Source organism: Saccoglossus kowalevskii, chromosome 14 (genome assembly GCF_978046115.1).
Source record: "Saccoglossus kowalevskii chromosome 14, keSacKowa6.1, whole genome shotgun sequence".
Lineage (NCBI taxonomy): Eukaryota > Metazoa > Hemichordata > Enteropneusta > Harrimaniidae > Saccoglossus > Saccoglossus kowalevskii.
Genome location: NC_140654.1, coordinates 1,919,397 through 1,932,685, shown reverse-complemented (window position 1 = coordinate 1,932,685; position 13,289 = coordinate 1,919,397). Strand labels below are relative to the sequence as shown.

Below are 13,289 nucleotides of genomic sequence, written 5' to 3'. Positions count from 1 at the left end.
TAACAAAGGGCAAGGTCACCAGAGTTCAACTATGTTTTGTCCTGTGTTCATACGTGTATAAAGACGAAACTGATCAGCCTTTGTTATCGGCCGCCATGTTTCTGTAAAATACAGAATAAAAATCCAGAGCGAGGCTGACATTGAGGACGTACTTTTATAGCGGCTATAATGTTCAAACATGCTAAAGATGTTTCTGTAAGTACAGGGTGTCGGCTGAGACTTGCCATTTTAGGATGGATTTTACTAAATCGCCTTATTGTGTTCACATGTGTTTCAATGCCGTCTTTACTATAAAGCTGCCTCCAAGTGAGCTTTTTGGCACACATGTTTTTAGCTCCACTACTTTTTGGTAAAAAGTGATATTTTTGACTTGTGAAAACAGCAAGTCAGATTATACAAATAGGTATCTCAGGTAGAAACCTCTCAGATTTGTTCATTGATAACTCCAGTTTTTATGAATATTTTTTTTATTTTTGGTAGAAAGTGATATTTTCAACTTCTTGTTGAAACAGCAAGTCTGAATGCTTTGATATATATATATAGATATATAGGTACTACAGATTGACCTCTCTCACATTTGTTCATTTCTTGATGATATTTTCAATTATTTAATTGAAATGTGCATTGCAAAGAGCAGAGCTATTTCTGCCAAGAGGCTGCTTGTTAGTCCCCGTTCGAACGCATTTGACTGGCGGCCATTTTGTATTAATGAATGTGGTTCTCGTGCCATATCTCTGACTTGCTTACACTGATTATGTTCAAATTTTAAATATTCATTATACATCATGTCATAGATGGACAGATATATTGGTTTGACGATCCTATTCAAAATGGCCAAATTGTGGCCTTTTTTGTGCTAAACAATCATCAAATATCAAGCATTTCTGGTATTTATGGATGGATTTCGTTCAAACTTGGTACATATGTACATTAGACATTATGGGTTCCTGATGCTCGTCATTTTATTTTTCAGATTGGATTCAAAATGGCTGACTGGCAGCCATTTTGTTTTAATGATTGGGCTTCTAGAGCCATATCTCTTAAATGCTTTGATTTATTATATTTAAATTTTATATACCCATTATACATTGTTATATATATACATGTATTCAAAATGGCTGATTTTGAATGCTGTTCCAGAGCAATATCTCTCAATATGGTCAAGTCAATCATTTTAATGTTAAAAAATCATATATTACTATAAACAAAACTATATATCTTAAGGTAGAGATGCATGTTTGTGGGCACCTGGGAGTGAAATTTTTTTTTTTTTGCTTTTTATTATCCAAACAGTCTTGGCAATAGACTGTTAAAATTTTGTAGAATTGTGAATAGTGGAACATACTCAAAAAACGATTTTAAAATATAGATAACAGGTGCAAACATTCTCCTATTTGAATGCTTAGCAAAATTTAACAAGGCTGTACATAAATAATAAAAAAAGAAACATGGTGAAAAAAAAGAAATGACGGGATCTCCATATTATGCACTATATTTAACTTTTAACAAAACGATAAATACATTTAAATTTGGAGCTGTTACAGCCATTTTAATTATGAGCATTAGCAAACTTTTTACTGAGTGAATTGTTATGCAAATTAGCAATTATCTCAGCTTCTTTTTTAGTACACATCCCAGAACTTTAAAAAAAATAGCTCCTAGACACTTTGACTTTTTGTTTTAAAAATTTCACAAATGACTGACAATGTGTTTATCTTCAAAATGCTGTTGAGGCATTGTTTTTGGTTGAACAGTGTTACAACAATCGTACAGACAACTAGCCTGGGTGTTAATTTATGCATAAACTTGAAGTAGTGAAATTTGAGCTGCTGCCCTACAAAATTGACAACTGGTAGACAGTTTTCAAGACATCACTTTCTTCATAGTAAACAGATGTACCCATAAACCAATTTTGACAGGAAACAGAAGCATGGTTTAGAAGCTATTTTTTTTTAATCACTTTTGACCAAAAAAGCACATTTTTGTGCATATTTCAAACTACAGTGTCCATAAAAAAAAATACTAAAAAAAATTTAAAATTCATACAATAAGCTATACGAAAATATATAGTTTTGTGGACAAGGGAGGTCATCTTGGTTTCCCAATTAACTAATTAAAATACCTGTCAGGTAAACTGCATCTCTACCTTAAATTTGATAACTCACGGGGACTGTGCCATGCATGGCTTGTTTTTTTATCCCAATAACATTTTTTCAGATGGGATAAACTTGGTTTATGCATACTGTGTAGTTAATGCAACAACACTTACTTGCATGCTAATTGACTTCATTCAATATGTTGGTTTCCAAACTTAATACGGGTTAAAACTTCGTGATTGCACACTTTTTTTTGTATTTGAATGTTAAACACTACTTGAAATTAATCTGCATATGTTAATTAACTAGTTTGCATACTTAACAAGTTCTTTCATGTTTTGTTGTCACAGTGCTTATTGCAATTGAGAGGGCCACCCACAGAACTCACACTGGACAGGGGGTTCTTTCACTGCTAGTATGGGGTGGACAAGACAATAGTATTGAAAATGAAATACACATGCACCAAAATATCGAGTTAAAGCTCCTGGCTTTAATATCTCTCAAAATAATCACAAGAAAATAAGCACAGAAAAATAAATTCACTAAAATAGGGAACTACTTAGGAAAGTGTGCTTTGGGGATAACTCACAGTTCCAGGATGTAGAAATGGATGACAGTCAATGGCTTCTGCAACACAATAACGAAGAAATACAGTCTTGCTTGCAGAGGAACGCTGGTATTCTGGAGGGAACCGCTGAAAGCAGGAGATCGCAAAGCAGTTCATACAAGTCTCACAAAATGATGGTTGAAGCCTGTATCACTTGTTTCAATATCGCAGTAGCTACATACAGGGTACACAGTTGAAATGATGGACCCTGTCATCAGTCTGTCCAATTTATAGGCTTAAATGGTCCAGATTCAGGGACAGGGTCTGGATTTCCACATGAGCCAATCAGAATGTGATCTTGCTCGCAGCTGTGTCACGTGGGCAACTCAGTAGATCAAAAACACAGTTTGTTATGTAAATCACAAGCACACTTGGTAGATTCCAACTGTCCTTCCACAGGGAGCCCAGGAACTATGATCAACTGTACGCACTCCCTATGGGGGGGGGGGGTACGCAGTTGATCACAGTTCCTGGGCTCCCTGTGGTCCTTCCAGAATTAATCACAAGCACACCTGGTAGACTCCAACTGTCCTTCCAGAATTGAAAACAAATATGACCTATCAATCACCTTTATGACAGTTATCACACGGCAATGCACACCGTTTCTTCCCATGATTCCATGCATACTTATATTTGAAAGGTTTGAGGTAATATGACAACAACATAGAATAAAGGATGCTGATAGTATTTGAATATTAAAAATAGTTTGTTAAAAAATATTGAATTCATTTCACACAGGAACACTATTTAGCATCTCCAGCCACCTTTTTCTCAAAGAAATGTACAGACAAAATCTCTAAAATAGCTAGATTTATAGAAAGGATATTATTAAATCCATAAAATAAAATACAAATTCTTGACCTAAATAGCCTACTGTAGCCCTCTATGAGAGGGGGATGGTACACACAGCATCATGGTTAACAGTTGTGTTCACCAGTTGTAAGACGCCCGACGGACTAAAATATAGAAACTGTATCCACCGTGTACAAATGACAGGAAATGTATGTGAAGTAGGCGAATAAACAGTAGGCAAGGCTTCTGGACAAGGCCGGAAATGAGTTTGACGGCACTTATGTCGTCTTCTCTGCATGCGGGTTGAAGCAGGTCTATTTGAAATTATTGTTGTCCAGACCACTTACTATTGTATGCACAGATGACATACAATAGAGGAAATCTTCTGCCCCGTCTAGAACAGCTGGGTAACTACACCATTAACGTTCTTATGAGTCAGGATTGTTGAAGACAAGTTTGTTCGTAATAACTAATAATGATGATAATCACTGAAATCTTAATATAACCACCCGGGGGACAGTTGATACATAGCTGGGTAGGGTGCCCTTGAGTGCTCAAAAGTGTGACCTTATTCATACCTTTTTATACCATTTCTGTAATCACTTTATTCCAAATAAAACAGTTACCATATTTGCTCTATTATAAGAGCATCTCCAATAGAAGCACATGTAAGCCAACAGTTGCATTGTATATTGATTTATTAAAATATGTATTTTGACCATAGAAACACCTCTGTCACCGTGTTAAATCTCCGTTTAAATGTTGATTGCCTTGTTTAATTTGTTGATGTATATATGGATCTGAGGTGGAGATATTCGCTCATTACCGATATTTATACATATCTTGACCAGAAAGAGAGATTGTAGGAAGGGTTGGAACACACGTCCACTCATCTTTAAATTACAATATTCTCCATATATATCTCAGTTACAAGTGGCGAGTCCTTATGGTTGGAATTTGCTGAAAAGGGGGAATACTATCTGTTTGGGATAATTTACAGACCACCTGCTACTAACGAGGAATCTTTTATTGATAGTCTTGGTATTACAATAAGTGATATCAACCATAAATATAGTGGCTGTATCTTAGTTGGTGATTTCAACATTGATATCAAAAAAATCTAGTATCTCAAATAAACTTGTGAACGCCCTCACATATCTGCACTTTGAACAAGTTATCAACATTTCCACTCGTGTAACTGAGACATCACAGACTTATAGATGACCTATATACAAATATGAGTAGTAAATGTATTCTCTCCGGTGCAATTGCTGATGATATCTCAGACCATTTACCAAATTTTGCAATATTAAATACAACCTATATATTCATCACAAAACATTAATAATACATTAACCAGAGATTTTTCAAATTATAAAATTGTTGACTTTGTTAATGATCTTCGAAATGCATCATGGGACAATGTTTTTACTTGCAATGATGTAAATCAGGCATATCGAAATTTTAGCCAGACATTTCTCGAAGTCGCAGAAAAAAATGCACTATTAAAACCGAAGGGTAAAGGTAAACGTAGAAGTAAAGACAAGCCTTGGATAACTAAATCAATTAGAAAGTCGATTAAAAGAAAACATGCACTTTACGATAAACTTGTCAGCAGAGCATGAATCGCCTAACAGTACTAGGGAATGGTTGGAGCTCTCAGAGGGAATAATCTTACACCGATCAGTTTGTAATTTTGATTTTGCTGCATTATACGCTAACATACCACTCAAATAAGCTTCAATCTAAACTAGCTCCATTGGAAAAGCAGACCTTCTATTACAAAAAATGGTACACAAAGATCCGTTATGACAATTCATTTTCATGATGCAGCATGGATGCAAAATATACTGCTGTTGAAATTATTGATATGTTAAATGTTTTTATTGACATTATATTTGTGTTCGTATGCGACTGAATATATACAATATTTCGTTAACGAGGCTTGCTGAGCGATTCAATAACACGTACAGATATAGTGACGACTCCTTGAGTTTAAATAACAAGGAACTTACCATGAATGTCACAACAGAGGGCATGGATTCAGCCTCATCTAACTTAATGGCTTACACACACACAAAGCTATAAGTTAAGAAGGATGATTTCAATGATGAAGGTTCTTCCAAATAAAATTCCCTCAACTCCAGCTTATGGTGTATACATGTCTTAAATGTTAAGATATTGTAGAGAATGCAAGTCATATGAAGATTTTCAAAAGCTTGGCAAGCGAGGTTACTCTCGAAAGTGGTTAGTTTTTTTGGACAACAGATAATTAACAAATCTGATTTATCTGTCAAGTGAAGACAGCATTTCTAATTACGACTCTTAAATAGATCACTTATGACCTGTCAAAATTAGATTCTTATTACTTGAAATGTACAACATTAGCACTGGCGCGTCTATCCCTAAATCCGCGCGTGATTAGGAGAGCAATTATGATTGGCGTGACTAGTCATTTCGGACACCTGCTACCACTACTCAGACGTCAGTTCTCTGTTTTGTTAACAGTATCAATCTTGTGTTGCTTTGTTAAACATCAAACAATTCTCCTGTTGTGACACTCCTGTCTACCGTACATGAAGAGGTCTGTGCAGATTTAAGTGATGAAACACTGACATTGAAGAAATAGCTGCGATTATAAACCCTGATTTCTGGAACCCTGTTCTGGATGACATCTAAAAGGTCCATGCAGCATGGTCATGTTGGTCTATGGAATGCATATTACCATGCCAACGACCTCAACAGCATGCAACCACTTCTTTAAAGGGCGGCAGTCGTCGTGCCGCGTCCTGTTCGATATGGGACTCATAGCGACGTATACAACGCATGTAAAATACATTGTTATTTACATGAAATTCGAACACGCGCTGCGCCACGACCATCGCGCTTAGCATTTTCCTCAGTCATTATTTTTAAAAACCTCTTATGTAATTATCTTATGTAAATGCTGAACTAATCATAAAATTACGTAATATTACGTGTTTCATATTAAATGAGTGAGAATATACGACTCCGCGCGCAACACTCGCCATGTAGCAATACTAACTGCAATATTAATAGACGATTGTTCGTTCACTGCATGATCCGATGTAATACGTAAACGGCGCGGAATGACTACTTGCCGTAAAAATCAAATATGATTTTCGAACATGAATTTCTTTTTATAGCTCAATGTCAAATGCCGATCTTTCAAAAGAGAATGTGGCGTTGAAATACATTTACTCCATACAAATGACCATCATCAAATGTGTACAACACATTATTATGTGTGAAAACGTCGCCAAAATACGTTTGCGTTTGTCGAATCCAACGCAATGTTTTAACGCCACTAAGACGCTATGACCAAATTTTGTTTGTTTGTCCTGTGGGATTCCAAGCATACTAACGCGGGATCTCGCAGTGAAAGGAAATGGTCTATTTGCGAATTCATGAATTAACTCTCCACACAATATACGCCAAATGCTAATGTGATATATACAATGTATTACAATCGATGTGTTGTAATACGCCTGCATTTCCGTCTTACACAGTGAATATACCATTACGTGACTGAATTTTCTTATAGCGATTTTGAGAATTTCTATTAGACCATTATTTGACCTGAAATGGAATTCATAGATGTTATTCATGGCACCTTTGTTCTTCACTTAATATATTTATAAATGCATTACTTGTTTTATATGGCCTCGCACCAAAAGCTGATTGATTGTGAAGAAAATTATACTTGAACGTTCATTAGACAAATAAATTTCAATGATTTCCTATAGCATGTAGGGGAATATACAGAATAATTGGCATTTGGACAGTATGACTGCACATCGACTTGCAAACTAGTAAACAGAAAAAAACGTGTGTTTATATTATACCAGTTGATATAACATATTGGTCAATGTATAGTACATTATCATACATCTGTCACCGTAACGCCATAAAGTTACAGCGTGCCGTAATTTGGCGGTATCGTACGGGGTATTTTCATCCTACCATATAAAGAAATTCAAATTCCAAATATGAATGATTACGCGCGTAAGCGTCCTTTAATAATAAAAACAAACATGGCTTCCACCGTGGTTTGACCGGTGACTCCACACAAAGAAGTTAGCCAATTCTCTTCTAAACTTTTTGGATTTCGGCATTCCCATGATGTATCGTTGGTAGGAAAAGATGTATAATAATAAGGTTATTACGAGGATACATCAAGGTATGCACTAAGACAGTACGCCGTCTCATTTACACAACTCGGTCAATATTAACAGGTCGTTGAGTAAAAATAGAATAGCATGATGTATATATCTATATCTATATTTGAAGGTCAAATGTTCTAGAAGTAAAAAGTAGAATATCAATTATTTTCAAAAGAGCGCCCGCCATATAAATGTGTTACCCGCAATATGAAATTCTAAGTAATAACCTCGTAGTTGGTTAAAAAAAAAGTATTGATATAATAGTTGGAATAAAACTAAATCAGAGACCAACAATCTTTACGATCATAAGTATGTTTGTCAAAATCACATGAACTGTTTGTGTGTTCCAGAAAGTTTTGTTTCTGGTTTAATTATGATAAAGATGTGTTTGAACTTCATCGTAATCTATCACATGGCGACAAAATGTGTTATTAAACATATCAGTGAAGACGTTATTTGCAACAAATGTGTTATCAATTAAGTCATTTCAGCTCAAAACATCCAGTTATGGAAATACCGTGTTCTGATTGGTAAATCGGTATGGGTGGTAAGCATACACTAATTGCGCACGAACCGCGCAGTGCTCTCAGGGAAATTCACAACAATGTTGTTTTTCTCATTTGAATGGGTTATGTAAAGCAGCAAACAATCAAACTGCATGAAATTCACGTGGTTGTGATCTGGAAAACATCCATTCAACGTTCTTCTCAAGCGTACATCTGCATAATATACATTGTTTTCTAATTTCGAAGTATCAGGATTCAAATAAACCCAATGCTCATTATTGTGTGATAACATAACGTGATAACCCAAACTATAAGTATGAACGGTCCCCTGTGCCATACTGCATTCAGAGTCGATTATATGCTCGAGTCATCTGTGGCTCGAACACTGTCTTACATATAACAAACTTCACATGCAATATGCGTGTCGTTCAATATAGTTATATTATAATTGTACCAAATGTAAAAATATAATGGTATAATGTTATGCTGAGTCTAGGGCGATCCAAGGCAGTGATAATCCGTAATAAATTTAGTCCCGATATCCTACGACAATGTATAATTTATTATTACATATTATATTACAGGATAAACTCCGGGGAATCTTTGAATTTTAAAGATAATCTCGCACTGTATTTTTGACCTTATTCTATATACGTACTCACGAGACTGCTTTGAACAAAAATATCGCGAAACTACTTCCATGCTCTATTATTTAAATATGTCTCTCGGGCGAAATGTTAGCCTATGGAATGACAACAAACTGACAAAGAAACACATACAAACCAGTTGCCTAAATCATCGGATTTATGTTAATACCTTAAACAAATAGTGTCAGTAGTTATCCTTCAAGGCATTCTCGTAAATAATAAAATGAATAAAACATATGAAACAAATAAATATTTAAAATGTGCTGTAAACATAACAGACAAAGATAAGATAAAAAACGCTTTATCACGACCGTTCAGAAAATATACATTTCTAATTTGGTTACACCAGAATTAATAAAGTTAATGAAAGTACAATAAAAGTTTCTAGGCATTCAAAGAAGATCTGATTTAGGAGTAGCATATTGTTAAACAATAGGTCTCAATATCGTGTAAAAAAATACAGCTTTCTTAGTATATATAACTTAACATCGTTCAAAGATAAGAGTAAACACTACACGACTATATATACTTACGAGTATATTCATAATAGAATAGTAACAAACAACATTATTGCAACAACATATTCTCTCAGCCATATCCCACCCCTGGATACCCGACATCACTTCATTTATACCATGGGGTCCGAATAAATTCCTGTTGTTTTTGTTTTGTATTTGTGGATTGCTTTGTCAATCGTCATCAATCTTATGTTTGGAGTTCTTGAACTTGTAAATGTCCATATACGTTTATTGTTTGTTTATCTTTGTAGAACTATGGTTGGGTATCTTATTTCCACTTTTCAGTTATCGCCATACCATAACAAAAATGACCACCGATATCTTGTGCAACGCGAAAGAGCTAGACAGCTTGTTTTGCAATATTCGTCCCGTTATTCTATAAACTGTAACCATGGTTACACAGATAAACAAATAAGTTCTTTGGGATGACTGAACATACTTATATACTATTTGAGGAGCAAAAGGAAGTCCCATGGATCTTACGCCCTCAACGAGATCGAGGCGTTCATTTGGGTCTAAGGTCAAAGTCAGACATTATATTTACTGCGTGCTCGTTAACAGATTTCTACTATACATGACAGTATGGGAAGATGCCCCTGAATTACAATAATTTGTTCTCACCTATTCGGAAAGGTAATTTATTCATTTCAGATAATCATCAATCATACTGTCTACGCAATAAATCGGACACGGTGTTTTCTGGGTTTGGGGTTTAAACATGACTAAATGTAAGAAAGTATCCGTCCATTGTTTCACTAGAATAAAACTGAATACTGTAAAATGACTAATTTTCACTGGGTTTAAATTTCACTGATTTACCATTTCAGGCATATTCAGTGGGTTTTAAATTCACGGTTTCGTCATTTAGATAATGTGTTCTATGCTAAATTTTACATATTCACTGTGTTTTAATTTAGCGCATTTTTCCAGTCAGCGAAATAAGCTAAATTAAAACACAATGAATAATTACCCCCTTTACATTAACTAACACACAGTGTCAATTGGCATCTTGCAATGCACATATGATATTTGAATCGAACGGACGAATTAACCATATGGTTTCTCTTTACACAATGTAACAAATATGTTACTATATGTTAATGGTGGTTCCTTGTATCATGGCGACTACTACTAAAAGCAGGAAGAGATAGTCAAGTAGTTCCAAAAACAAATCACCGACCATTGCACAACAATACATTGGCACGCTAGTGAGTGAACGATATTTGAACCTTGGGGCACATAGTCAGGAAGTGATGTCAAAAAAGCGAGCACTTCCTACTACCCGCTATTTACCTGATTGCTTTCTTAGCGTCTTTTGTTGTACGTCACATACGGTTCACAGCAACGGATGGCAGCAACAAGCTGCTCCCAAGGTGTTTCATTTCCTATTCTGTTCAGAAACATTTAATAAAGTACAATTGAAAATTGAGGTCGACGCGAACAGTCAAGCGTTTCGATTGAAGTATCATGTGTTGGCAATACTCTAATCCTCCCCACTTATTTCCTGTTGTGTTGTATTGGCTGTAACATCTCCGTATCATCTTTTAAAATGTTTAAAATAGACTTTTTTGTGGCTTTCATGTGCGCACGATATTCTGTTTGATTACGTCAGCAGCTAGTAGCCTCGTTCGTAAATATAGTTCATAACGCATCATGGTCTCTGTTTCGTGCATTCAAACAAATGAGCCAAATGATCAGACATTGTCATTGTAAGACGATTTTAGTGACTATTGCACGACTGCTACGGACGAGAGAGCAGATTATCTGTCGAAATACAGAAACTCGCACGTTGGAATCGCATGGCGTAGAAGATCTAAAAAAAAAGTTTGTGATTTATTACAAAAAAACAACATATAGATGCATAAGAGAAAAAAAAAGAATAATTGTGTGCCACTGAAATTGGCATGGACCCTACTCACATGGAAATAACCTTAGTCAAAGTGGTAACTACAGGGAGATCACACTGCTCTCAATACCGGGAAAAGTTTGTAACCGCATTCTCCTCAATAGAATGAAGGACGCGGTGGATGCACTCCTACGTGACGAGCAGGCTGGTTTTAGGACGGGAAGAAGCTGCATAGACCAGATAATAACTTTACGCATCATTATAAAACAATCACTCGAGTGGAACTCCTCGTTGTACATCAATTTTGTAGACTACATGAAGGCCGTAGATAGCATTTATAGGCCCACCTTTTGGAGTCTCATGAGGCACTATGGCATACCAGATAATATGACAAATATTATCAAAAACTGATACCATGGTATGACCTGCCGTGTTGTCCATGGAGGACAGCTGACTGATGTCTTTCAGGTTAGGACTGGTGTCAGACAGGGCTATTTGCTGTCACCTTTCCTGTTTCTTCTTACTATTGCCTGGATGATGAGAACATCAACCAAGGGCAGGAGAAATGGTATCCAGTGGTCTCTCTGGGGACAACTGGATGACCTGGATTTTGCGGACGACCTCGCTCTGCTCTCCCATACACAACAGTAGATGCAAGACAAGACAAGACAGACACAGTCAGCTACAACTCTACAAGAATTGGCCTTAACATACACTCAACAAAGACAAACGTACTTAGAATAAATGCAACTAACACAAACCACCTACTTGAGGAGTAACGTAGATAAATCAGGAGGGACAGACACCGATGTACGTCAGAATTGGCAAAGCGAGGGCAGCCTTCAACCAGCTAAAGAACATTTGGCATTCATCAACCATATCTCTCAGAACAAAGTTTAGGGTCTTCAACACAATCATTAAACCGGTACTTCTGTATGGGGCGGAAACATGGAGAACCACCAAAATCATCACCAGAAGAATCAAGACATTTATAAACTTTTGCTTACGTAGAATATTAAGAATATGGTATTCAGATGTGATCACAAACTAGGTGTTATGGGAAAGAACAAGTCAGCAGCCCATGGAACAGGAAATACTACAGAGACGCTTGCGATGGCTAGGATACACCCTTCGAAAACCAACCCAAAACATCACAAGGTCGGCACTCAGCTAGAACCCACACGGGGCCGTCCAAGAAATACCTTGCGACGGGACCTAGAGGCTGATGTCCGGAGGTTGGGCTATACCTGGAGGGAAGTGGAGCGTCTGGCACAGGACCAGCCTGGTTGGAGAAATCTTGTTGGTGGCCTATGTCCCAGGAGAGACGATAGGCATTAATAATAATAAAATAATTACAATATCATTGCGATCCTGATGTTGAGGTACTATGATCATGAAAAAAAAAATAAGTAATACGAAATTAGGGGCACTCGTGGTAATATGAATAATCCATTTGCTCAATGCAAAAGCAACATGCACGCCATTTACTGGAATCAGCAACATCTATTGGCTATCCAAACCCTTTGGAGATCAGATTATGTGACCTCTAATACATGAATATCATAATGGTCACAATATTATTGAGTTTGTTCATGGTAATTACCCAAACTCAAGAAGGAGGGGCAATTGGCAATTAGAACACCAGAAAAATAAAATATGTTAAATTATCCTTTACCAGCTCTTTAAACCTTATATGAGTAAAACAAAAACATACTTCACATGTGTCACCCGCCATAGAAAATCTAAGTAATAACCTAGTAGTTGGTTAGAAAGAAAGACAAGTATTGATATAATAGTTGGAATAAAACCAAATCAGAAACTGACAACCTTTACGATCATTGGTATGTTTGTCAAAATCACATGACATGTTTGTGTTGCCTAGTGGATATGAAATTAATCACAGACATTCAACGACAAAAGTTTTGTTTCTGGATTAATTATGATAAAGATGTAATCGTAATCTATCGACAAAAAGCAATTTGTTGCATTATTCTACTGGAATCGATTATTTTATATACAAGACACAATCTTTCAAGTATTTCTTTAAAATAATACTAGTCTATATACAATAAGTATACATATTCGTTAAATGT

General features: G+C 36.0%; 1 pseudogene; it reads left to right on the top strand.

Annotated features, from left to right (window-relative positions):
* The first annotated feature begins 11,253 nt into the window (after positions 1-11,253).
* On the top strand, positions 11,254-12,579 carry LOC144363590 (uncharacterized; annotated as a pseudogene).
* Positions 12,580-13,289: the final 710 nt, after the last annotated feature.